At 40.5% G+C, this 25481-nt stretch overlaps 1 protein-coding gene across 1 annotated transcript in view; it reads left to right on the top strand.

The window, feature by feature from the left end:
* Positions 1-15304: 15304 nt before the first annotated feature.
* The window catches only part of LOC131490147 (urea transporter 2-like), a 482671-nt gene continuing 472494 nt past the window's right edge, over positions 15305-25481 (top strand). Inside the window, exon 1 of the mRNA XM_058692230.1 lies at positions 15305-15378. The gene's annotated coding sequence lies outside the window, so the exon portion shown is untranslated. The remainder of the gene's footprint in view (positions 15379-25481) is intronic.

Below are 25481 nucleotides of genomic sequence, written 5' to 3'. Positions count from 1 at the left end.
AAAATACTGTATGATTTCATTTGTATGTGGAATCTAAAAACATTGAACTCGAAGAAACAGAATAGAATGGTTGTTGCTAGGGGCTGAAGGGTTGGGGAATTGGGGACACATTGGTCAAGGGTATAAATTTTCAGTTACAAGATGAATAATTTCCAGGAGGTTCTAATGTACAGCATGGGGACTATAATCAATATTTTATTATATACTTGGAAGTTTCTATGACAGTAGAGCTTTAATATTCTCACCATAGTGGCAACAATAACAAAATGTCAATTATGTAAGGTGAGGGATGTGGTAACTACCCTTATTGTGATAAACATTTTGATATCTATCAATCATATCTATTATCTACCTATCTATCTATCTATCTATCTATCTTTTTTTTTTTCTTTTTTTTTATTTATATTTTTTTAATATATGAAATTTACTGTCAAATTGGTTTCCATACAACACCCAGTGCTCATCCCAAAAGGTGCCCTCCTCAATACCCATCACCCACCCTGCCCTCCCTCCCACCCCCCATCAACCCTCAGTTTGTTCTCAGTTTTTAACAGTCTCTTATGCTTTGGCTCTCTCCCACTCTAACCTCTTTTTTTTTTTTTTTCCCTTCCCCTCCCCCATGGGTTTCTGTTACGTTTCTCAGGATCCACATAAGAGTGAAACCATATGGTATCTGTCTTTCTCTGTATGGCTTATTTCACTTAGCATCACACTCTCCAGTTCCATCCACGTTGCTACAAAAGGCCATATTTCATTTTTTCTCATTGCCACGTAGTATTCCATTGTGTATCTAAACCACAATTTCTTTATCCATTCATCAGTTGATGGACATTTAGGCTCTTTCCATAATTTGGCTATTGTTGAGAGTGCTGCTATAAACATTGGGGTACAAGTGCCCCTATGCATCAGTACTCCTGTATCCCTTGGATAAATTCCTAGCAGTGCTATTGCTGGGTCATAGGGTAGGTCTATTTTTAATTTTCTGAGGAACCTCCACACTGCTTTCCAGAGCGGCTGCACCAATTTGCATTCCCACCAACAGTGCAAGAGGGTTCCCATTTCTCCACATCCTCTCCAGCATCTATAGTCTTCTGATTTCTTCATTTTGGCCACTCTGACTGGCGTGAGGTGGTATCTGAGTGTGGTTTTGATTTGTATTTCCCTGATGAGGAGCGACGTTGAACATCTTTTCATGTGCCTGTTGGCCATCCGGATGTCTTCTTTAGAGAAGTGTCTATTCATGTTTTCTGCCCATTTCTTCACTGGGTTATTTGTTTTTCGGGTGTGGAGTTTGATGAGCTCTTTATAGATTTTGGATACTAGCCCTTTGTCCGATGTGTCATTTGCAAATATCTTTTCCCATTCCGTTGGTTGCCTTTTAGTTTTGTTGGTTGTTTCCTTTCCTGTGCAGAAGCTTTTTATTTTCATAAGGTCCCAGTAATTCACTTTTGCTTTTAATTCCCTTGCCTTTGGGGATGTGCCGAGTAAGAGATTGCTACGGCTGAGGTCAGAGAGGTCTTTTCCTGCTTTCTCCTCTAAGGTTTTGATGGTTTCCTGTCTCACATTCAGGTCCTTTATCCATTTTGAGTTTATTTTTGTGAATGGTGTGAGAAAGTGGTCTAGTTTCAACCTTCTGCATGTTGCTGTCCAGTTCTCCCAGCACCATTTGTTAAAGAGACTGTCTGTTTTCCATTGGATGTTCTTTCCTGCTTTGTCAAAAATGAGTTGGCCATACGTTTGTGGGTCTAGTTCTGGGGTTTCTATCCTATTCCATTGGTCTATGTGTCTGTTTTTGTGCCAATACCATGCTGTCTTGATGATGACAGCTTTGTAGTAGAGGCTAAAGTCTGGGATTGTGATGCCTCCTGCTTTGGTCTTCTTCTTCAAAATTACTTTGGCTATTCGGGGCCTTTTGTGGTTCCATATGAATTTTAGGATGGCTTGTTCTAGTTTCAAGAAGAATGCTGGTGCAATTTTGATTGGGATTGCATTGAATGTGTAGATAGCTTTGGGTAGTATTGACATTTTGACAATATTTATTCTTCCAATCCATGAGCAGGGAATGTCTTTCCATTTCTTTATATCTTCTTCAATTACCTGCATAAGCTTTCTATAGTTTTCAGCATACAGATCTTTTACATCTTTGGTTAGATTTATTCCTAGGTATTTTATGCTTCTTGGTGCAATTGTGAATGGGATTAGTTTCTTTATTTGTCTTTCTGTGGCTTCATTGTTAGTGTATAAGAATGCAACTGATTTCTGTACATTGATTTTGTATCCTGCAACTTTGCTGAATTCATGTATCAGTTCTAGCAGACTTTTGGTGGAGTCTATCGGATTTTCCATGTATAATATCATGTCATCTGCAAAAAGCGAAAGCTTGACTTCATCTTTGCCAATTTGGATGCCTTTGATTTCCTTTTGTTGTCTGATTGCTGATGCTAGAACTTCCAGCACTATATTAAACAACAGCGGTGAGAGTGGGCATCCCTGTCGTGTTCCTGATCTCAGGGAAAAAGCTCTCAGTTTTTCCCCATTGAGGATGATGTTAGCTGTGGGCTTTTCATAAATGGCTTTTATGATCTTTAAGTATGTTCCTTCTATCCCGACTTTCTCAAGGGTTTTTATTAAGAAAGGGTGCTGGATTTTGTCAAAGGCCTTTTCTGCATCGATTGACAGGATCATATGGTTCTTCTCTTTTTTTTTGTTAATGTGATGTATCACGTTGATCGATTTGCGAATGTTGAACCAGCCCTGCATCCCAGGAATGAATCCCACTTGATCATGGTGAATAATCCTTTTTATATGCTGTTGAATTCGATTTGCTAGTATCTTATTGAGAATTTTTGCATCCATATTCATCAGGGATATTGGCCTGTAGTTCTCTTTTTTTACTGGGTCTCTGTCTGGTTTAGGAATCAAAGTAATACTGGCTTCATAGAATGAGTCTGGAAGTTTTCCTTCCCTTTCTATTTCTTGGAATAGCTTGAGAAGGATAGGTATTATCTCTGCTTTAAATGTCTGGTAGAACTCCCCTGGGAAGCCATCTGGTCCTGGACTCTTATTTGTTGGGAGATTTTTGATAACCGATTCAATTTCTTCGCTGGTTATGGGTCTGTTCAAGCTTTCTATTTCCTCCTGATTGAGTTTTGGAAGAGTGTGGGTGTTTAGGAATTTGTCCATTTCTTCAAGGTTGTCCAATTTGTTGGCATATAATTTTTCATAGTATTCCCTGATAATTGTTTGTATCTCTGAGGGATTGGTTGTAATATTTCCATTTTCATTCATGATTTTATCTATTTGGGTCATCTCCCTTTTCTTTTTGAGAAGCCTGGCTAGAGGTTTGTCAATTTTGTTTATTTTTTCAAAAAACCAACTCTTGGTTTCGTTGATCTGCTCTACAGTTTTTTTAGATTCTATATTATTTATTTCTGCTCTGATCTTTATGATTTCTCTTCTTCTGCTGGGTTTAGGCTGCCTTTGCTGTTCTGCTTCTATTTCCTTTAGGTGTGCTGTTAGATTTTGTATTTGGGATTTTTCTTGTTTCTTGAGATAGGCCTGGATTGCAATGTATTTTCCTCTCAGGACTGCCTTCGCTGCATCCCAAAGCGTTTGGATTGTTGTATTTTCATTTTCGTTTGTTTCCATATATTTTTTAATTTCTTCTCTAATTGCCTGGTTGACCCACTCATTCGTTAGTAGGGTGTTCTTTAACCTCCATGCTTTTGGAGGTTTTCCAGACTTTTTCCTGTGGTTGATTTCAAGCTTCATAGCATTGTGGTCTGAAAGTATGCATGGTATAATTTCAATTCTTGTAAACTTATGAAGGGCTGTTTTGTGACCCAGTATATGATCTATCTTGGAGAATGTTCCATGTGCACTCGAGAAGAAAGTATATTCTGTTGCTTTGGGATGCAGAGTTCTAAATATATCTGTCAAGTCCATCTGATCCAATGTATCATTCAGGGCCCTTGTTTCTTTATTGACTGTGTGTCTAGATGATCTATCCATTTCTGTAAGTGGGGTGTTAAAGTCCCCTGCAATGACCACATTCTTATCAATAAGGTTGCTTATGTTTATGAGTAATTGTTTTATATATCTGGGGGCTCCGGTATTTGGCGCATAGACATTTATAATTGTTAGCTCTTCCTGATGGATAGACCCTGTAATTATTATATAATGCCCTTCTTCATCTCTTGTTACAGCCTTTAATTTAAAGTCTAGTTTGTCTGATATAAGTATGGCTACTCCAGCTTCCTTTTGGCTTCCAGTAGCATGATAAATAGTTCTCCATCCCCTCACTCTCAATCTAAAGGTGTCCTCAGATCTCAAATGAGTCTCTTGTAGACAGCAAATAGATGGGTCTTGTTTTTTTATCCATTCTGATACCCTGTGTCTTTTGGTTGGTGCATTTAATCCATTTACATTCAGTGTTATTATAGAAAGATACGGGTTTAGAGTCATTGTGATGTCTGTATGTTTTATGCTTGTAGTGATGTCTCTGGTACTTTGTCTCACAGGATCCCCCTTAGGATCTCTTGTAGGGCTGGTTTCGTGGTGACAAATTCCTTCAGTTTTTGTTTGTTTGGGAAGACCTTTATCTCTCCTTCTATTCTAAATGACAGACTTGCTGGATAAAGGATTCTCGGCTGCATATTTTTTCTGTTTAGCACACTGAAGATATCGTGCCAAGCCTTTCTGGCCTGCCAAGTTTCAAAGGAGAGATCAGTCACGAGTCTTATAGGTCTCCCTTTATATGTGAGGGCACGTTTATCCCTTGCTGCTTTCAGAATTTTCTCTTTATCCTTGTATTTTGCCAGTTTCACTATGATATGTCGTGCAGAAGATCGATTCAAGTTACGTCTGAAGGGAGTTCTCTGTGCCTCTTGGATTTCAATGCCTTTTTCCTTCCCCAGTTCAGGGAAGTTCTCAGCTATAATTTCTTCAAGTACCCCTTCAGCACCTTTCCCTCTCTCTTCCTCCTCTGGGATACCAATTATGCGTATATTATTTCTTTTTTGTGTATCACTTAGTTCTCTAATTTTCCCCTCATACTCCTGGATTTTTTTATCTCTCTTTCTTTCAGCTTCCTCTTTCTCCATAACTTTATCTTCTAGTTCACCTATTCTCTCCTCTGCCTCTTCAATCCGAGCCGTCGTGGTTTCCATTTTGTTTTGCATTTCGTTTAAAGCGTTTTTCAGCTCCTCGTGACTGTGCCTTAGTCCCTTGATCTCTGTAGCAAGAGATTCTCTGCTGTCCTGTATACTGTTTTCAAGCCCAGCGATTAATTTTATGACTATTATTCTAAATTCACTTTCTGTTATATTATTTAAATCCTTTTTGATCAGTTCATTAGCTGTTGTTATTTCCTGGAGATTCTTCTGAGGGGAATTCTTCCGTTTGGTCATTTTGGATAGTCCCTGGAGCGGTGAGAACCTGCAGGGCACTTCCCCTGTGCTGTGGTGTATAACTGGAGTTGGTGGGCGGGGCCGCAGTCCGACCTGATGTCTGCCCCCAGCCCACCGCTGGGGCCACAGTCAGACTGGTGTGTGCCTTCTCTTCCCCTCTCCTAGGGGCGGGATTCACTGTGGGGTGGTGTGGCCCGTCTGGTCTACTTGCACACTGCCAGGCTTGTGGTGCTGGGGAGCTGGCGTATTAGCTGGGGTGGTTAGGCAAGGTGCACGGGGGCGGGAGGGGCAGGCTTAGCTCGCTTCTCCTTATGTGATCCACTTCAGGAGGGGCCCTGTGGCAGCGGGAGGGAGTCAGATCCACTGCCGGAGGTTTGGCTCCGCAGAAGCACAGAGTTGGGTGTTTGCGCGGAGCGAGCAAGTTCCCTGGCAGGAACTGGTTCTCTTTGGGATTTTGGCTGGGGGATGGGCGGGGGAGATGGTGCTGGCGAGCGCCTTTGTTCCCCGCCAAGCTGAGCTCTGCCGTCCGGGGGCTCAGCAGCTCTCCCTCCCTTTGTCCTCCAGCCTTCCCGCTTTCTGAGCAGAGCTGTTAACTTATGACCTCCCAGACGCTAAGTCGAGCTTGCTGTCGGAACACAGTCCGTCCGGCCCCTCCGCTTTTGCCAGCCCGACTCGGGGGCTCTGCTTGGCCGGCGAGCCGCCCCTCCGCCCCGGCTCCCTCCCGCCAGTCCGTGGAGCGCGCACCGCCTCGCCGCCCTTCCTACCCTCTTCCGTGGGCCTCTCGTCTGCGCTTGGCTCCGGAGACTCCGTTCTGCTAATCCTCTGGCGGTTTTCTGGGTTATTTAGGCAGGTATAGGTGGAATCTAAGTGATCAGCAGGACGTGCGGTGAGCCCAGCGTCCTCCTACGCCGCCATCTTCCGGAACTCTATCTATCTATCTATCTAATCAACACATTGTACACGTTAAATTTACACGTTATGTGTCAATTGTATCTTAATAAAGCTGGAATAAGAAAACATAATCAAACCTGGAAAATAAACCCAGAACATGTACAACAAATGTGTAGCCTCTACACTTTGAGTTTGATACTCAATATGTATCCATTAGACCAAAGGAAATTACGGCAATATAAATATCTTTGCTAATATTTTATAATTTCTGAGAGAAATGTATTGAAATTTCCCACACCTCTAATGATGTATCTGTCAATTTCTTGAGAATTATAAAATTTTTGCTTCAGATCTTTTTAGGCTCTTTTAGAGAACATGTATGAACTTAGAATTGTTATATATCTTCCTGGTGAATTAAATATTTTTGAATCTTTTATCATTGAATTGTGACCAACTTTATTTCTAATAATCTTTGTCTTGAAGTCTGTTGACTTCAATATTGTTATCAATATTGCTACATCAGCTTTCTTTTTGTTAGTAACTGCTGGACACATCCCTCTTTTCCCCCTTATATCATCTTTCAAACTTTCTATATCCTTATTAAGGTATATCTTTTGAAAATAGTCAATAACTAGATTTAGTGTTTATTAAAAAAATGCTGTCTGGTAGTCCTTGCATTTTTTTGCTGTTGTTGGAGTAGGCTTCCTGCCCAGCACAAAGCCCAATCCAGGGCTTAAACTCATGACCCTGAGATCAAGACCTGAGCTGAGACCAAGAGCCAGATGCTTAACCAACTGAGCCATTCAGGCACCCCAATCCTTGCCTTTTGAGAATTTAGTGTACCTAAATTTACTGTGATTACTGATAAATCTGGACTTATTTATATCATCTGATCATGGCTTCTATTTGCCTTGCCTTTTCTTCAGTTTTTCCTTCTTTCTTGCTTTCTGTTGATTTTTTCCCCCTTTCCCCTTTATTAGGTCATTTTTTTCATTATATTTATAAACTATTTTTCTGGTGTGTATGCATGTGTATGAGTGTACACATGTGCTCACAGTAACTATTTGAACATGCATTTGTAACAAAGTCTGATGACTAAAATGTTTGCCCACTTCCTAAATAATACAAGGGTCTCAGAATATTTTAAATATGATCAACCTTCCTGAACTAATATTCCATTGTTTCATTGTTGTCCAGCATCTTAGTTTTAGCCAGTTTTCCATCCAAGTAGTTATGTTAATTATATTATAAAGTTAATAGTTTTTTTTAGCTTTATGCCCATATGTTCCCCTCTGTATTCATCAGTCTTTTCTTGCATTTCATCCCTTCCATCAGGGGTAATTTTCTTCTGGCATGAACTACAGCAAATCATCTTTTTGGTGTAGCCTACGAAGTTTTTGTCAGTGAAGGGAGATGAGCCTGGAGTTTCCACTGTTTGACAGTTTTTAAACAACAAATTCAATCTCTTTAATGGATAGAGATATGTCATCATTGGGTCAAGTATTCTATAAAATTCAGTTATATCAAGTTGGTTGATAATGTTGTTCATGTCTTCTATATCCTTACTGATTTTCGGCCTGCTTGTTCTAGTTGATACAGAGAGAGAGAGAGAAGTATTAAACTCTCTAGCTTTAATTGTAGATTCATTTATTACCTTATGCATGGGAGAGGAACTGGTTTTGTCAGACTTATTTTCTCCATGTCTGATTCACCATTAGCACTGAGTCTTCTCTTTGTGTCTGAGACTCACAGAGAAAGGGTCATTCTGGATATTCTTATCCTGCCCCCTCCTCATAAACTACTGTTATTTGTTACTCAGTTCTTGCCAACCTGGTTGGAGGCAGGAGGAGCAGGTAGGAATTCTCTGTTGTCCTGGACCAGCCTCAGTATTAGGCAGATGCTTTGTCCCTGGGTCTCATGTGTGGGGCTTTCTCCATGACTCTGTCTCTCTCTCAGTGGCGTGGAATCTCTAGTGTTTTGGAAACATGTTTTCTTGTCCCCCCTCTCTTCCCCAGAAATAGAGGATTTTTTTTTCTGTTTTCTTCCCCTAGCCATGATGCATGTTCACTTGTACCTTGAGAGTTACAGGGTCTTACGCTATTCTCCTAGCAGCTTAAGCCTTTTGTCCTGTAGGAAAGACACAGGAGCCAAATCTAGGTGGGACTTTTTGCCTTTCCTGCAGTTGGTGCTGCTCTCCCTTCCAGGCCTGCACCACATTGGTGGTGCAGGGGGGGTGGGGGGGTGGGGGCTTCATCTACTCTCTTACCATCTTTTCTTCTCCCATCTTTCTTGTGAGTTAAGCATCTGACTTTGGCCTAGGTCATGATTTCGCCATTCCCAAGTTTGAGCCCGTGTCAGGCTTTGTGCTGACAGCTCAGAGCCTGGAGCCTGTTTCAGATTCTGTGTCTCCCTCCCTCTCTCTCTCTCTGCCCCCTCTTTCTCTCAAAAATAAATAAACATTTAAAAAAAGCCTGAAAACAAGTACTCATTTTCTTTGTGTCTGAGGCTTCTTGTGTTTCCATATTCTCATGCTATGCCATACTTAGCCTTTTGCAATAGTTGCAGATGTTAGCTGAGTACTTCCTACCAGCTTGTATGATGCTCAGCACCTGCCCCAGATGCATAAGTGCTGGTGCCCTGCTCTTCTTGGATACTTCTCCTTTCCCATGGGTTTCAGGCTATGCTAGCCCTGAAACCTTAGCTCTCTAATGGCTTCCAGAAAAATTTTATTTTCATAGTTTACTCAGCTTTTCTTGTTCTAAAGGTGAGAATGATTTTTTTTGAGCTTTCTACATCCTACACAGATGCCAACTATTTATTTTTATTGTTGTCTAGTTTGCTAACCTACTTTTTATGGTCTGTTCCCTGAAGATATTTTCAAGAGCTTTTAATATTTTTAGATATAGATATAGTAAACACAGTTATTTGATAGTATTTGTGCAATATTTATAAAACATGACATCTTTGTAACTATATTTTTATTGTCTGTTGTTTCTGCCAGTTTGCAAACATATTCGTTTGTTTGTGTTCTTGTTTATACTGACTGTGGGCTGGTCATTTTCCTTGAAAATTTATTTGTAGTGTCTCCCCAAGTTGTAGGATGAAGATATTTTCCTCCAGAAAAAGTTCATATTTATTTTACTACTTTTTAAGTACTAAAATTGACTTGGGATTGAACTGATTCTCTCTCCTTTCTGTCTCTCATTCATTTCCCCTCTTTTCTCTGGTTCTCCTTGATAACAAGGCAATTATCCCCCAGCTTTAGGAAGGTAAGCTGTCAGGATCAAACACTCCAGAAAGTCTCATTCATACTGACACATCAAGACACAGGAATATGAGACACTTGTATCCAAAGAATAAATTTTTTATGATAAAATATCATACCCTCACTGCATATTATTAAAGGAAATAGTCTGTGGAAGACTGGGAGACAAAAAGGGTCTCTTACAAGGGACCCTCCAGTGATATTAACCATCTCTCTTACACAGACAAGTAACAGCTGGCCAGAAGACCAATTCCTGCAATGTAGGCTATAGACAGAAGACAGCTCGATGCTGGATCAACAACTTGCTAAGTGGTCTAAGAAATGGAGGGTAGAAACCTGGGCTAGGGGCAGCATTATCACTTTGGGGACTAGGCTGGGAGTTTCAATTGGCTGGAATGCATTCTATAGAAAAGGTCATTGAGACTTGGCCTGAGTCCAGCTTCCTGGAGCCAATCAGTGGTTTCCTGGGCTTTTCTGCATGCTGGTTACTGAAGCCTTTTTTTCAATAAGCATACTCTTCATATTCTCCACAGGCCTTCAGCAAAGAACAAATGTTGATCTTACAAAATTTTTTTGACATAAAAATCTATAGCTCTATAGCTTTCCCTAAAGCAAGACAGAGTTCAGAGTTTATCAAAATCGATAAAATTTAAGGAAAAGAATATCATTACAGCTTGGCAAATCAGGAACATATAAATAAGGGTCAGCTTTCCCCATTTCCTACCTTCTAGTAGATGAGAACATCAAGGCCTGAAATTATATTTTTGTTGCTCAGACTTGAAGACTCCAGTATTGGTCTTTGAAATTCACATCTTGGCTTTGTTTCAATTTGTTAAGATCATGAAACAAAAGAAGAGATTTTTCTCCTGTATTCCTTCAGGGGACTCTGCCTACTTGTATAGCAGCAAAACAGGCAAATAGTTCTCAGGAAATTCACCCCTGAAAGCTGTAATGTAATCCTAGCCTCATGCTAACCCTGGGCTACAGGCTTAGATGATAAAAAAGTAGTGTAAATATGATTCTTATTTAATCAGAAGGGATTGTTCAGTCTAGAAGAGACTTAGGTAGCTTACCAAATTATGCAAAATGGCAAGAAATAAAGAGAAATTAGGTGAGAAGAGAGAAGGAAGGAAGTAAATGGATCCAAACACCCCACAGATGCTTCCTATGAGTTGGCCACCAATTTGGTTATTAAACATTTAGTCTCCCTTAAAAAGGAAAATCTGATGAATTACACAAATTATATAGTGTCATATCAAGTAAAATTAGATGGACTGTTAGGGAGACCCAGAACTCTCCTAATACTAACACCAGCTAGGAATGTCTCTCATGGAGCACCATGAAGAAGACTCTTGGTAAAAAAATAAACAGCACTTTTTCAAAAGTGATGGGTGGTGACACAGTACATAATCCTTGGAGACTTTTCTCATGATCCCTTCAGCATTGACCGATGACACTATATGAAAGTACAATCTATATATGTAATACCATAAGGGAACAAAAAGTATATAATGGGAATCCCAGGCATGTAGGAGTATTTCTGAGTCTTGGGAGATTATAGAATGAATTCATGGAAGACATGTTCTTAAAGATGGATATTTGGATAAAGTAAGTGATGATGTTGGAAATCAATATCCTGTACATATTTGAAGTCTTCTAAATGTATCAAGCAAATGCATGGCAGACACAGGAAATAAGTTCTCCCAATAACTTTAAATTCCTTGAGAGCTAGTGTGGTAAGATTTTGTATCCGTGACGTATATCTAGGATATAGTTAATGCTTGACCAGTAGGAGTCATTGAATTAGAGACAGTAGGAGGCAGAAATGCACATGGCTGGAACAAACAACAGTGAGGAGACTGGCCTGGCTGAAAAGGAGGACTTTTGTTGCAGAAACTTTCACACATCTCTTCTTCCAAGAGGCTTTTTTTTTTTTTTTTTTTTTTTTTTTTTTAATTTTTTTTTTTCAACATTTTTTATTTATTTTTGGGACAGAGAGAGACAGAGCATGAACGGGGGAGGGGCAGAGAGAGGGAGACACAGAATCAGAAACAGGCTCCAGGCTCCGAGCCATCAGCCCAGAGCCTGACGCGGGGCTCGAACTCACGGACCGCGAGATCGTGACCTGGCTGAAGTCGGACGCCTAACCGACTGCGCCACCCAGGCGCCCCCCAAGAGGCTTTTCTTGACCACACATCTTCCAACTGAGCCAGTTACTTCTCCAAGGAGCTGTCTCTCTGCTTGCCATAGGCTCCTACAAGGGATTTCCCCATAGATTGTGACTATTTGCTTACTGGTCTCCATTGCCAGATGAGGAGTTCCTTGGGTACAAGGCTCAGAATTTTACACTGTTGTATCCCAAATCTAAATACTCAAAGTAGTGAATTGAATTGATAGGAATATTGGGTCTGATCACTAGATAGTCCAAAGGAGTTTTAACTCCATCCGACAGGAAGACTTTGTTCTACAGAAAAAACAATTAAGTCCCTTGAAAAACTGAGTTAAATAGAAAACTTTTCTAGGAATATTTATTGCAAGAATGCAGGCCTGAAACAATGAGGGCCAGAATCATAGTAAACAAACACAAAACTAAAACAGTTGTCTCAGCAGGTAATTTTTTACATCTATATAGATCATAGAGATAAAAAACAGTTTGAGAGGAAGATTTGGTTAAACTATATTTCTTCCTTTCCTTATACACACATAAAAATTACTTTCACCAATCTAAACATGAATGCTCTTACATGTATTCACGTATCTTTAATATCTTTTGGGGAAAACTATAAAAACAGCATTAATAAGGCAGTACTAAAAGCTGCTATGAGGTTTGTCTGTTTTGAAGGAAATAAGGATAAAAGGGAAGTCACATCTCTGAGACACTGAAAAAATTGGACTTTTTCGTACTCCAACACTAGTGTTGGGAAGTCACTTAACATTTCTGTGTCTATTTCCTTATTCATTAAAGGCAGAACATAAAACAATAATAATTTCTATACCTTAGTCATGGGGCCACTGAGGGCAGGGACCTAGTCATACGCCCTGACACTAAGCACAATGTAGATGATCAATAAATATTTGTCCAAAGAATGGATAAATTATATAGTGAATAGTATAAGGTCAGGGCAAGGAATTGACATTATAAAAAATAAAACCACCTACATTTGTGCCATTCCATTTGGAACTTCAGCCACAAAGAGAGAGGCAGTTTTTGCTCATGTCCTGGCATTTGCTGGAACATGGTTAGTTGTGAGGCAGGGACAGAGGGCACTGGTGATGGAGAAATGGTGAGACAATTTAATCCTTTAGCTAGGTGCCTTGGGAGATGTCTACAGAGCCTGGTCATTTCTGTAGAGGGTTCTGGATTCCACCCAGCTTGCCAGAGGCCTCATGTCAACAGCCAGAATTAATGTGTGTCTAATTTTAACTCAATTGGAACAGACATTTATTTTGGGAAGACAGGAGCTTTTTGAGAATGCCTGCAATTGCCCGTGAGCGGGGTCAGAACTGAATTTCTTGATCATCTTCCTTAGCTGGTGGGAAGATTTTATTGAACTTTCACCTGGCTATGATATGATCTCTCCTTCTAACTTTCTAAAGAATGATCAGGAGAATTTATTTTTAACTCTCCAAGATGCCTTACCTGTTGCATACTTCCTGGAGTCCATCTGGTTTAGCCTTCATATATGTCTGAAGGAATGTTCTAGCAGTAACCTTTGATGGCATTTCCCCTCACCCTCCAGGGTACAGCAGCTGTAATGAGAGGAAGGATCACCAGACTGAGAGTTAGAAAGACCAGGAATCCATTCTCTGATCCTTCACTTATCAGAAGCATAACCTAAGGCACCTCAGGCATGAGACTTGTTAGGAGCCTCCATTTATTCTTTTATAAAATATATATTTATGTAAAATAATATTGCTTTTTTTTGACTCCATAAATATGCCTGGAGCTTATGTTGTTCATCTTACACCTAAACCTTTCAAGACATATGTGAATTATTATTCTTGGAATCTCTGAGGCTGATTCCACAGTCATTCTTTAAATCTTTTTTTTTTTTTTTAATTTTTTTTTTCAACGTTTTTTTATTTATTTTTGGGACAGAGAGAGACAGAGCATGAACGGGGGAGGGGCACAGAGAGAGGGAGACACAGAATCGGAAACAGGCTCCAGGCTCCGAGCCGTCAGCCCGGAGCCCGACGCGGGGCTCGAACTCACGGACCGCGAGATCGTGACCTGGCTGAAGTCGGACGCTTAACCGACTGCGCCACCCAGGCGCCCCTCTTTAAATCTTTTTATACTGCTTTAGAAGGGAATTGGTATGGGGAAAAAAAAAGAGATAAAGGAAATTTCCCAAGAACGCCTTCAAAATAGGGTTGCTTCTATTTAGAAGCCAGTGATATCAGTAAAGACCCAAAGTAGGACAGAATTACTCCTTGGCAGAATGCTACTGGCATATTACTCCCAGCAGGATGAGTACAGATGGGTGTTTTCTCAAAACCAAGTGCTATTGTAGAGGTACTTGCAGGGTCATGGGGCAACTTATTCCATTCAAATTAAGAAACATGTGCTGGAATCTTCTGTATGCCTGAGCATATGGTATATGTTACAAGAATAACTATAAGAAATGGTCCTTGCTCTGAAGCAGTTCACAGTTTACTGTGGGTATATGATACAGACACAAGAAGTATTCAGAGAACAATGATGCATAGTGTATAATAAAATCTAAGTGGAATGCAACCCAAGTAGGGTGGCAGAAAAAGCAATGGAATGTCTGAAATGTCAGCTCGGGTTCTACTAGCTCTGTCAACTTCAAAAAAAACCACTGGTTTTCCTAGGCCTCATTAGCTCATCTTTTAAATAAAAGATGGCATAGTGTAGCCATTAAGTGTGGAGCCCCACCAACAGGTATGGGGGGCACAACCTTGTCAGGTTCCTAAAGCTGCCAACCTCCCTCTCGTCAAGGCCAGGTGGGCACATTCAGTTTTCTACTGATCAATCATTTTGGCCCCCGTCTTCCTTCCCTCCATGGGCCTGGAGGACATATTTCACCTAGCAAACCTTCAGTGACAGCTGACAAAACCTGTCTTCACCAAAAACTGAGATGTCTCTAACAGAGAAAGCTGTCCTCAAAAATGAGATGGCCTTGGACTCTATCACTGCCTCACAAGGAGGCACCTGTGCCACTGGCAGCAGGACACTGTGTTCACACCCTAGGATTTGGCTAATGTGCCGTCTTCATTAAATCCCATAGGGATTCGAGTGAAGACCTGAGTGATCTGACCCCAGCCCAGGAGGCTTAATGAGTCAGTGGTTTTAATCATGAGGCTCTTGGTGAAGAAGACTGTTACTTACTTTGGGAATCATTCTCTGGATCCCGTTTTCTCCTGCGTGAGCCTCGATTGCTGCCCTGGCGGACGCCTCAGGTGCAGCTGTGTAGCAGCCGAAGGAACCACCTCCATTCGAGGGGAACCTTGCTCAGCCCCGGGCATGAGGAGCAGGGCGTGATTGGACTAGGAGAGGGTCACGGGGGCTGGAGAGCCGGAGGAGGTCCCGGAGGAGACGCGACTGGCTGACCCGGGATCTGGACCCTTGCAAGCAGAGGCTCCTCACCTCCTCACCCTCTCCCGGAGGTCGGAATGTACGTTCTGCCCGCCGGCCCTCCGCGGGGCCATTTCCAGCGCGAAGGGAGCGAGCGCCTGGTGCTCAGATCCTCTGGACGCATGCGCGCAGTTACCCAGTCCTGCCTCGTGTGAGCGCCCAGACTCTGCGGTGAGGAGGTGCGTGTCCTGCGGTGCCTGGAGGAGCGAGTCTTCTGGGTGAGTACCGGGCTCCGGAAACCCACCACCGCTCCTGGTCTGCGGGCTCGTCCTCTCTCTAAGCCCTCCTCGCCCTCCTTCCAAGTGCGGGGATGCAGTTTGCAACCAACACTGAAAGAACACGTGGCAGGCGGGGCTTCCTCAAGGCCAGGGTAGGTGTAGCCTGTGTGAGAGAGCAAGTGAGCAAGTTCCCTTTCTTGGAGTAGAAACTTCTTGTTAGGAGAGCCATGAACAGGGCGTGAGTATTCTGGGAGTATTTAGGTATGAAAACCAGTTATGAGAGGGTCACTGTCGCTACAGAGATTGTGCAGGTGGTGGGCGTTACCATCGTGTCTCCACACTGCAGAGAAGCGAGACGTCCAAATGACCCCTGAAGTTCTGAGGCTAATGTCTATTCCTCCAGAAGAAATGACACTTCCGGTGCAAACGTGCTGTGTGATTTCCTAATGAGATGACTGATGTCACTCCATTCCCATCTCTTGTAGGGAGTCTGCCTTTCCTCTCTGGCAGCTTTTAGGTATTATTCTTCCCTTGAGTTTCCGAAATGTTACAGCTGTGTGTCCAGGTATGTTGTCGTTGGCAGTTCTCCCCAGGTTTTCAGGTCCGTACAAACCAAGACTCACGTCTCCCCTTCCTCTTAGTTTGCGGACATTTTTCTGCATTATTTCTGTAAATATTCTCTCTTCCCCATCTTTTTTTTTTCTGATTGCAGTTTCTGGAACTCAGATGGATTTGGAATTTCTGGATCAAGTTTTCCTATCACTTAATATTTGTCTTACATTTTTCTATCTCCTTGCCATCTGTCTGTGTGAATTCAACTTTATATTAGCTGTTTGATTAGACCTTCATCTGTCTTTTTTTTTTCTTGCCATTATATTTTTCATTTTAAAAATCTGGTTCCTTGTCATAGTCACTCTTGTTTCATAATCTCCTGTTTTGGTTTCATAGCTTTTCGGGGGAATATGATCATCTTCCTGAGAAAAATTTAAATATTTTAAGAGGTTTTCAGATTACTCTGTTTCTCTGATTTCTTTTATAGTGTTAGCTTTCCTCTAATAATTGGTGGCTGTTGATTAAATGCTTGTCATTAAGAAAATTTTTCCACACGACTTTCCCACACAAATTTGCATTATCCATGAGACTCTCTTTGTGGGATGGCAAAGTAGCAGGTATCTGTCCTCATTATCACCATGGCAGTGACTTTTCCTGTCATTCTGTGTTTCTCTTTTATAGATGTGTTTCTTGTTCTTGAATTTGGCTTTGCAGTAATTTATTTATTTTTATACATGTGATGATTTGGTACAAGAAGTATATATTTTTATAAAGTGCCCCGTCCGCTTTCTTAAAATCAGAAATCCAGAACTGCCTGTTTCTCAGGTCTCTTATAGGTCTGAAATTCTATAATTCTTTAACTTCCCTTTGGTATATAATTGTATATTGGAAAACATTGTATAGGTTTTAAGTCTTTGTTTTTCATTTCTTAAAAAGGTCAAATCAGTGTTTGCCAAGCAAAACAGAATCTGTAGTAAAATATTACAAGACACTGAATTTTTGTTTCTTTGTGTTTTCACTTTACTTCTGTTTATTTCCAAACAAAACTAAAGCCATGTTTAATTTTTTCATATGATCTAGAACTGTACTATCCAATATGATAGCCACTAAGTACATGTGGCTATTTAAATTTAACTTAATTAAAATGAATAAAAAACTAAAAATTCTGTTTCTCAGCACTAGCCACATTTCAAGTCCTCAGTAGCCATATGTGGATAGTGGTTACCATATAGTACAGCACAAATATAGAACATTTTCATCATCACAGAAATTTCTTTTAGACAGCATATTGATTTAAATCATTGAGGTTCCAGGGATATAAACAGAAATTGTCTTTACAAATATATGTATTTATATTTATGTGGTTGTGTGATTTCACATATAATGTTGAGTTTCTTTGCTGAATGATATTGAGTATGACTAGCAAAGCACCAAGAATATAGTTCTTTAATATATTGAATATATTTATTTAGATCCTTTAGCTAAAAACTTATCCATATGAATAGGCTGTGAGTTCCTCACTGGTAGAATTCCAACTGGAGTGGTCCCAACTCTATTGCTGTCTATGGCTTGTACCTCCCTGTCCTTATAGATAAGGAATCAGGATTGATCACAGTAATGTAAAAGACCTATATATTCCATCTTTCAGGAGAAACAACAACTACATCTTGTAACCATTTTTGTCTGAATAATAAAACTGCTTCCATCTTCCATAAAGATAATGTGTTAGTGTTCTAGGGCTTCCAGAACAAAATAACAGACTGGGTGGCTTAAATCACAGACATATATTTTCTCACAGTTCTTGGAGCTAGAAATCCAAGATTAAGGTGCTGGCAGGGTTGGTTTCTTCTGAGGCCTCTCTCCTTGACTTGCAGATGGCCTCTTCACCTGGTCTTTTCTCTACGTGTGCACATCCCTGCTGTCTCTCTCTATGTCCAAATTGCCTCTTCTTATGAGGACACCAATCATATTGAATTAGGGGCCACACTAACAGCCTCATTTTCACTTAAGCACCTATTTAATGGCCCCATCTCCAAATATAGTCATATACAGTACTGGGGTCAGAGCTTCAACAAATGAATTTTGAAGGAACATAATGCAGCGCATAACAGGTAACGTCTATAGAATTGAAAAAAAAATTATGGTCAATTCCTCATATACTAGGAGGCTAGGAGTTCTGTTAAATTTAATTCTTTGTGTACTTGGAGGACAAGTAGAAATTCCCAGTGGTCTTACCGCATTATTTCCTTATAACTGAAGTCTATTGTGTATCAGTGCTTGTTTTTCCCCACTAATGAGGAGGCATCAGAGTCTGGGAGTAAATATTTCTTCTAAAATAATAGAGAAAGTTAGAGAGTCATCTTGGAATTGTCATTGAACTTCTTTGAATCCCCATGTCCTCCACTATAAAATAGAAATATCATAACTGCTTTATGATGCAAAGCATAAATGCTTTCTGAGGCAATGCCTGCGGAAACTGCCTGGCACAAATCCCATTTCATTGCCCATGCCCAGAAATATCTGTTGGAAGCAGAGGAGACTGAGTCTGTGTTGACTTCCAGACAACCTATACTTAAAAAAAATTTCTTCATCTATAATGTTTTTCTTCCACTTTCTGATAAAATTAAAATGTTCAGTCAATGTCATGAGATCCAGTAGTTAAATATTCTAGTTAGATGAACTTTAGCTTATTAAGGTTTAACAAAACCGTAGGAGAATTTGGATGAAATACATAGAAAACATTTTTCTCTTCACCAGAAGATTGGTGGTGATCCCTGCACGCAATTCTTGGGGAATCATCTAGTTGGAAACGGCCACTATTCCTGGCAGTCTTCTCTTGGGAGAGTCCCTGTGCTCTTACAATCCATCTGGGAGTTTCCTGGAAGAGTTTGCTCCATTATATGTCTTCTTGACTAATTACGTCACTCCAAGAAATAATGGAGAAAAGAACACAAATACTTTTGAATTAAAAGGAAACAGGAGCCAACCTCCCACCCAGTGGAAATATCCTTTCTCCTGCACCTTCAGCCTCCCTTGGACAATTGTCAGCATATTAAGCTTGCTGTCTGGCAAGAAGCATCTTCCTCTTCTCAGATCTAATTGTTAAGAATTCCTCATATATATTGAAAAAACAAAAACAAAAACAAAAACCTTCCTGCCTAGCAATTCTAATCCTAGAAGCAATTTCAACACCTCCCAGCCTAGTCTTAAAAAAAAAAGCCACATATATGGTCTAGAAAGAGAACAAACTCATTGATTTAGTGACAGCATTCACATTTCACTGGCAGTAGTTTTAAAATGCTGCTCTGAGGACCATCCCTGCAGTTCAAGTTTGCCCGTTGTGAATTGAGTCATTAAAGGTGTGTGGGTGAGTGGGTGATGCCAACCTCATGGAGAGTTGGCTGAATGATTAATGGCCTTGCCTTCTGATTTTAGAGGTTCCCATTAATTACAAGGGATTGAGTCTTTTTTGTGAAGAGTCTGTTACAGCTTCTCTTGCCACCTCCTCACTTCCTTTTAAAGTGAGTAAGATGAGTATTTTTAATTTTAAAGTGTGGAAATCATTTCTTGTCATTTCCTTTTGGAACTTTCTGGACCAAATCACCCTAAAAACACATTTCTTAATCTTATAATATCTGAACAGTTCTGGAAAAAGAAGGAAACTGGTAAAGGTGCCAATGAATGTACTTCTCCAGCTTTGTCTGTGACGTCATTACCTTTATCATGAGGAATTTTAAGGACAGCATTTATAGAGATCTTAGCAAAACAAGAATGTCAGTATCACCAGAATCATTAAAATGTTGAAGAAGCTTTCATTTGCCATCATTGTCTCTTTACCATGGATGAAGGGTTCTATATGAGAGCATGGTGTGGAGTGGAACTGACCCCAAAATATGGTCCAGGAAATCTGGGTTTGAATCCTGGCTCTGAAATGAACTGGTTGTGTTGCATATAACTTTTACTGGCCTCAGTTTTCTCATCAGAAATAACAAATGGAAAATATAGATAAAATAATGTGAAGAACATGTAAAAGTCTATGTAATTATTAGTTAAATTCTTATTTAACACCCACCCATTTCTTGTCTTACTACCCTTTATGATTCCCAGATTTTAGCCATTCTGTGCAAAATTGAGGTTGTCCTTTTGGATAAACTTTCAAGGTCAGCAGCAAACTGATCAATGGAATTGGAAAGTACCATAGTGAGGTGAAAATAATTTGGAGTCATACATTCCAGGATTCAAATTCTAGGTTTATTTGCCCATGTAATCTTAAATAAGCTACTTTACTTCCTTGATTTCATCTCTAAAATGGTAATATGCAATTTATTTAATAGGATTATTATAAGGATAAGAAAGATAATATATATATAAAGTAAGTGCCTGGCACCTAGCAGGTACTCTTTAAATATTATAAATACATGAACATCTCTCCTCCCTCCCTCATCCCTCTCTCCTTTCCTTTCTTCATTCCATAAAAATCACTCAATCTCCAACCACCCAGTATGGAACATGTGACAGGGGATTGAGGCGGTGGAATAAATAGTAGATTTGGCTGGATCCAGAGAGTCAGCAGGGCAAGAAAACAATTTACCATGATCTTGCCCATCTGTTACAGGGTGAGAATTCTGTGAGGAATTTATTATCTTCTTTCATCACAAATCCTGATGGGTCCTCCTTACAATACAGTAGAGGAGCAGCAGATAGGGCAAGGAAAGATCTTTGATCTTAAATATTTCTATAATTGCTGTCCTACAATATCTCATTTCCTAGGCCTGGACACCCTAAAAGTTGCATTTTTGACTTATAATTCACATAGCAAATGAGGGAATCTCAGATTCTGTTTGCATGAAACCAAACTGAGGGTTCCCTTACTGTCAAAATCAAGCTACTTGGAACCTCTTCCCAGTAATACTTCTCTAGTATGAGTAGGTCACAAATACTCAAGTCCATTCCTGCCAATCTAACAAGCCAAGTGGAAGTTGATCCTAATGGCCATTAATCTCAGAGTGCACTGGAGTGGACTGGGTGAGGTCCTAATTATGCTTGCATCTAAAAGGTTCTGATCAGACCAGAAGCAGCCCAAGGTAATGTAAAGAACTCTGCAGGGTAAGTTCAGAGACAAGGATGCTAGTCCAGACTCCACCAGGACTTGTTTGGGACCTCAGGCAAGTCTTTTGAGCTTTCAAGGACTGATTCCTCATCTTTAAAATGTGGATAACGATCATTATATCTCTTTGCCTCACAATGCTATGATGAAGATTAACATAGATTATAGGTGATTATAGGTGTGAAAGTGTTGTGTAAAAACAAAACACTATTATTATCTTTAATAATAGTCTTCTGAAGTCTTGCCATAGCTGTCCTGGGGCTCTAATCTATGGGAGCACTTTATAATGAGGTCTTTTGGGAATTTCACTAACCAAATTTCCTTGGATGCCATTCAAATTGGACCAGAATCATAGTATTAGAGAGTGTTAGAGCTGGAAGGGATAGTAACACATCTAGTTCAACCCTCTCATTTCACAGATGAAAAAAAAAAAAAAAAAAAAGGTGTCCTAGATAGAGAGAGGGACTTGCCTCAGGTAACCCAGCTACAAAGTAGAAGGGTTGGTGTAAGAGCCCATTGGCTCTTTACACTCCATACACCGAATTTTACTTTTCCATGGAGAGAGCTTAAAGCAAATCCACTTTTCTCCTTAATCGCTGCCACAGCTATATCTTGACCCCTTCTCATTTCTCATCTGAAGTCTTAACACTAGTTCCTCCTAGCTTGCAATTTACCTGTGCAACTTCATTCTACTTATGTCCACTAGGAGCTTTTTGAAGTATGGATCTGTGTATAATACACATGCATACATATAAACACACTATTTAATTCCTTTAATCTTTTCCATTACCTTCAATATAAAATTAAAGTTTCTTCAAAATAGGGAATACGTGGGGTGCCTGGGTGGCTCAGTCGGTTGATTGTCAACTTTGGCTCAGGTCACGATATCACAGCTTGTGAGTTCAAGCCCACATCAGGCTCTGGTTCTAACAGCTCAGAGCCTGGAGCCTGCGTCAGATTCTGTGTCTCTGTCTCTTTCTGCCCTCCCCTGCTCATGCTATGTCTGTCTCTCTCTCTCAAAAGTAAATAAATTAAAAAATAAAAATAAAATAGGGAATATGCTATCCCAGGATCAACCATCCTTTTACCTTACCTCCAAACTCACTTTCATGTGGACTTAACATTCTAGACCTCCTGACTTATTTGCCATTAGGTAGATGTTCTGTGCTCTCTGCTTCTTCCTTCACTTTGAGAGTGATCTTCCCTCTACCTGAAGCTCTGTTTCCCCCTTTCTTAATATGGCAAATCCCTCCTAGATACCCATCATGTAAACTTCCCCTCCACTTCCATGTCTCCAGTTGTAAGTGCTTTATTCTCACCCAGACAAATCTTTATTGTAGCATTTCCACATCATGGGAACTGGGAGGCAGAGATTGGGGCTGGTGCAACTGACCTTTAAGTCTGTGCCAATCCCAAGATTCTATCATTCTATGCAATCACTGAGGAATGAAGCTTCAGGGAAGACTGTTTATGTAGAAGTAGGGATTTGAAGGATAAGGGGGTTTGGAAAAAAGGGAGAAAAAAAGATATATCAATTTTTACGTGTTTGTATATTATTTTATAAGGCACTTAAAGGTGTCTGTTATCTACATTATATTATTATTCCTTATAGGCAGAGCTCAGATATTTCTAATTCTTGACTCTTGCTCTCTCCCTGTCCCCACACATCATGCCCAAACAGGGCTTTAGATGAAGAAATGTGGTGGCATAATTTGGCATATTTGTTTTAGAATATTGCAAAGAAAAATTGCTACCCTGTCATTTCTGTGATCAAATGATTCCATTGTCGTCTCTCTCCTTTTTCTTCTCCCTCCTCCTCTTCTTTTAGGTAGCATCTCAGGGGAACTAGTAGGAAGGATGAAGGGGAACTCTTCCAAGTTACTCAGAAGGAACTGTTTAGCTATCACTAGTGACCCCATTTATCTTAGACAAAGTGAAAAAAAGCTATTCTAAAAATAGGATTCAGTAATTATAGCACAACCCCACAGATTTTTAATTTCTTCAGTATTCTAAAACATTATTATTAGATGTCGTAAAAACCTATGAAGCAGGTGGAGACCAATGTTATTATAGCTATTTTCCAGATAGAGAAACCGAGTCTAAGTGGGGTTAAGTAGTATGTCTGATTGGAAATGCTAGGATTGGAATCGAGGGCCCTGACTGTCCATTCTGTGATCACCATGGCCAAAGTTCTGCCACAGATGGAGAGGGCTGAGCCTCTGTTCTGACCACCTCTGGTGAGGGGGGATCCTCCTCCCTAAATAGTACAAGATGTTTGAGCACCTGACACTTTGACACTGGACAAATGAGGTTGATAGAAGTTAGTTTGTAATATACACTCACCATCTGGGATTGGAGAGAGGGGAGAGGACATTGCACACAATGTGGGGCCACATGGGAGTGGTGCCTAGGATAGAGTGAACAAGCAGAGGCACAGGGAAGCAAGACTTGTTGTAACAAGAGGGTGAGGTGACCTCTGATTCCCAAAGGAGGATATGCTTGGCTCCTTTGAATAAGTCTTCAGTCTGTCAGGGAGGTGAATCCACTAGGTTAAGGGCTGAAGATGGTGTAGTTGGTCCAGTTAATAGGGAAGCTAGCTGGGTGGCCGCTTTGCTATCAGATGGGGGAGTATATTTGGAGAGAGAAAAAGAACTCACAGTTGGGCTTTTTTTGGCTTCATGGGGCCCAAATATACCAAGGCAGCACATGAAATTTTAGGTCTTAACAAAATTTTAGGTCCCATAGATCCCCTTCCCTGAACACGCTGCATCTGCTTTGCAGAAAATACCCTTATTCATTGGCATTTCCATTAGGGCTTTCACCAAGATTTCCTTTCTCACATAAATGACTGTTCATAAAAGAATTCTGTCAAGGAGCTGGCCTGTCCCTTGATGGCCTGGTAGATAAGGAGGCCTGACATTAATTTATTTGCCTAATGAATAACATGGTAAAATCTTGGTTTGATAAGTGCACCACTTACACCAAGGTCTTTCATTCACATTCAGCTTCGTAAAATGGACATCCCTGTAGAAACTAATTGAATCTTGTTGGTATCTGGGATAATGAACAATGTCAGCACATTTCAGAGATTAAAGACCCACACCAAAGGGATGTGGCAGCAGAAGAGATTAGCTGTGCTTCCTGGAGACATCAGTTGAAGCAGGATGGTCTCCCGTGGTTGGACCATGTTCCCCACTGCAGGCACCAAGATAACCATAACACCCTCTGGTTTTTCCTTCCTAAAAGCCTATACACTTGTATCTCAAGATTTCATTGAAAGCCCCTGACTTCAAAGAATGTTCATGTTCAATGACCTGCACAACAGCTCACAGGAGAATATTGTAGCTGGATTTCCAAACAGGTTTCCAGTTATTATTAGGGTTGGGTTTTGGCTCCTACTCCAAATCTCCTAATGATTTTCGAAAGTATAACCAGTGGGGCTAGATGGAAACATTAGATGTCTGTGTCCTCTCTTCCTATGGATGTTGCCTTGTCACTAAACTTGCAAAGACTAGCGTCATTGCAGTGGCCCCATTAACTTGCACCTGAGAACATATAGTTTCCTCTGTTTTTGTCTTTGCTACACTATAATGGGCAAATAGGATTTTGGACTTATGCAGCAATGGGAAAGGGCAAGCGTAAGGAAACCATGACTTAATAATGTCCAATTAAATGCTTCTTATCCCTGCCTGTGCATGAGAATGATCTATGGGATAATCTCTATACATATACAGGAAACTGTGCTCCTTCTATTTCTGCTAAATCAAAATAACCAGGGCAGAGGCTATGCACCTGACTTCACATGTGATTTACATGTGATTCTCATGCACAGCCAGGCTTGAGAAACCCTCATACCTTTTACATAGAGAGGATTATGCATGACTACACATCCAGGAGAGCCATGATTTCAGATCAGAGGATCTGTAAACTGGAGCAGAGCAAATGGGTCCAGAAGAGAGAAAGCAAAGGTGATCAAAAGTTACCAGGAAAGAAAACTAAATCCAAAATCAAGCAATACAAGAGCAGCTATAATGAGGAGGCTGATATGAATGGCTGTAAATGGGAACATGGGTATGAACTCGGTTTATATGCCACATTTGGTGGAACCAGGGCTCACTGAGGTTGTTGCTAGATGGTAGATTTAGACAGATTCTGATTCCAAGCAAGCCCAAGGGTGGGAGGGGTGAAAGGATGGGGTTGTCAGAATAAGTTCTATAAGGTGACACATAGATTCCAAAAAAATAAATTTAAGAATTAATGCATGTATAGGGGCACCTGGGTGGCTCAGTTTGTTAAGCATCTGACTCTCGGTTTTAGCTCAGGTCATGATCTCACGGTTTCGTGAGAGTGATGACAGTGCGGAGCCTGCTTGGGATTCTCTGTCTCCCTTTCTGTCTGTCCCTCCCCCACTCATGCTGTCTCTGTCTCTCTCAAAATAAATAAA

Source organism: Neofelis nebulosa, chromosome 11, assembly GCF_028018385.1.
Source record: "Neofelis nebulosa isolate mNeoNeb1 chromosome 11, mNeoNeb1.pri, whole genome shotgun sequence".
Lineage (NCBI taxonomy): Eukaryota > Metazoa > Chordata > Mammalia > Carnivora > Felidae > Neofelis > Neofelis nebulosa.
This window is presented reverse-complemented; position numbering and strand designations above follow the sequence as displayed.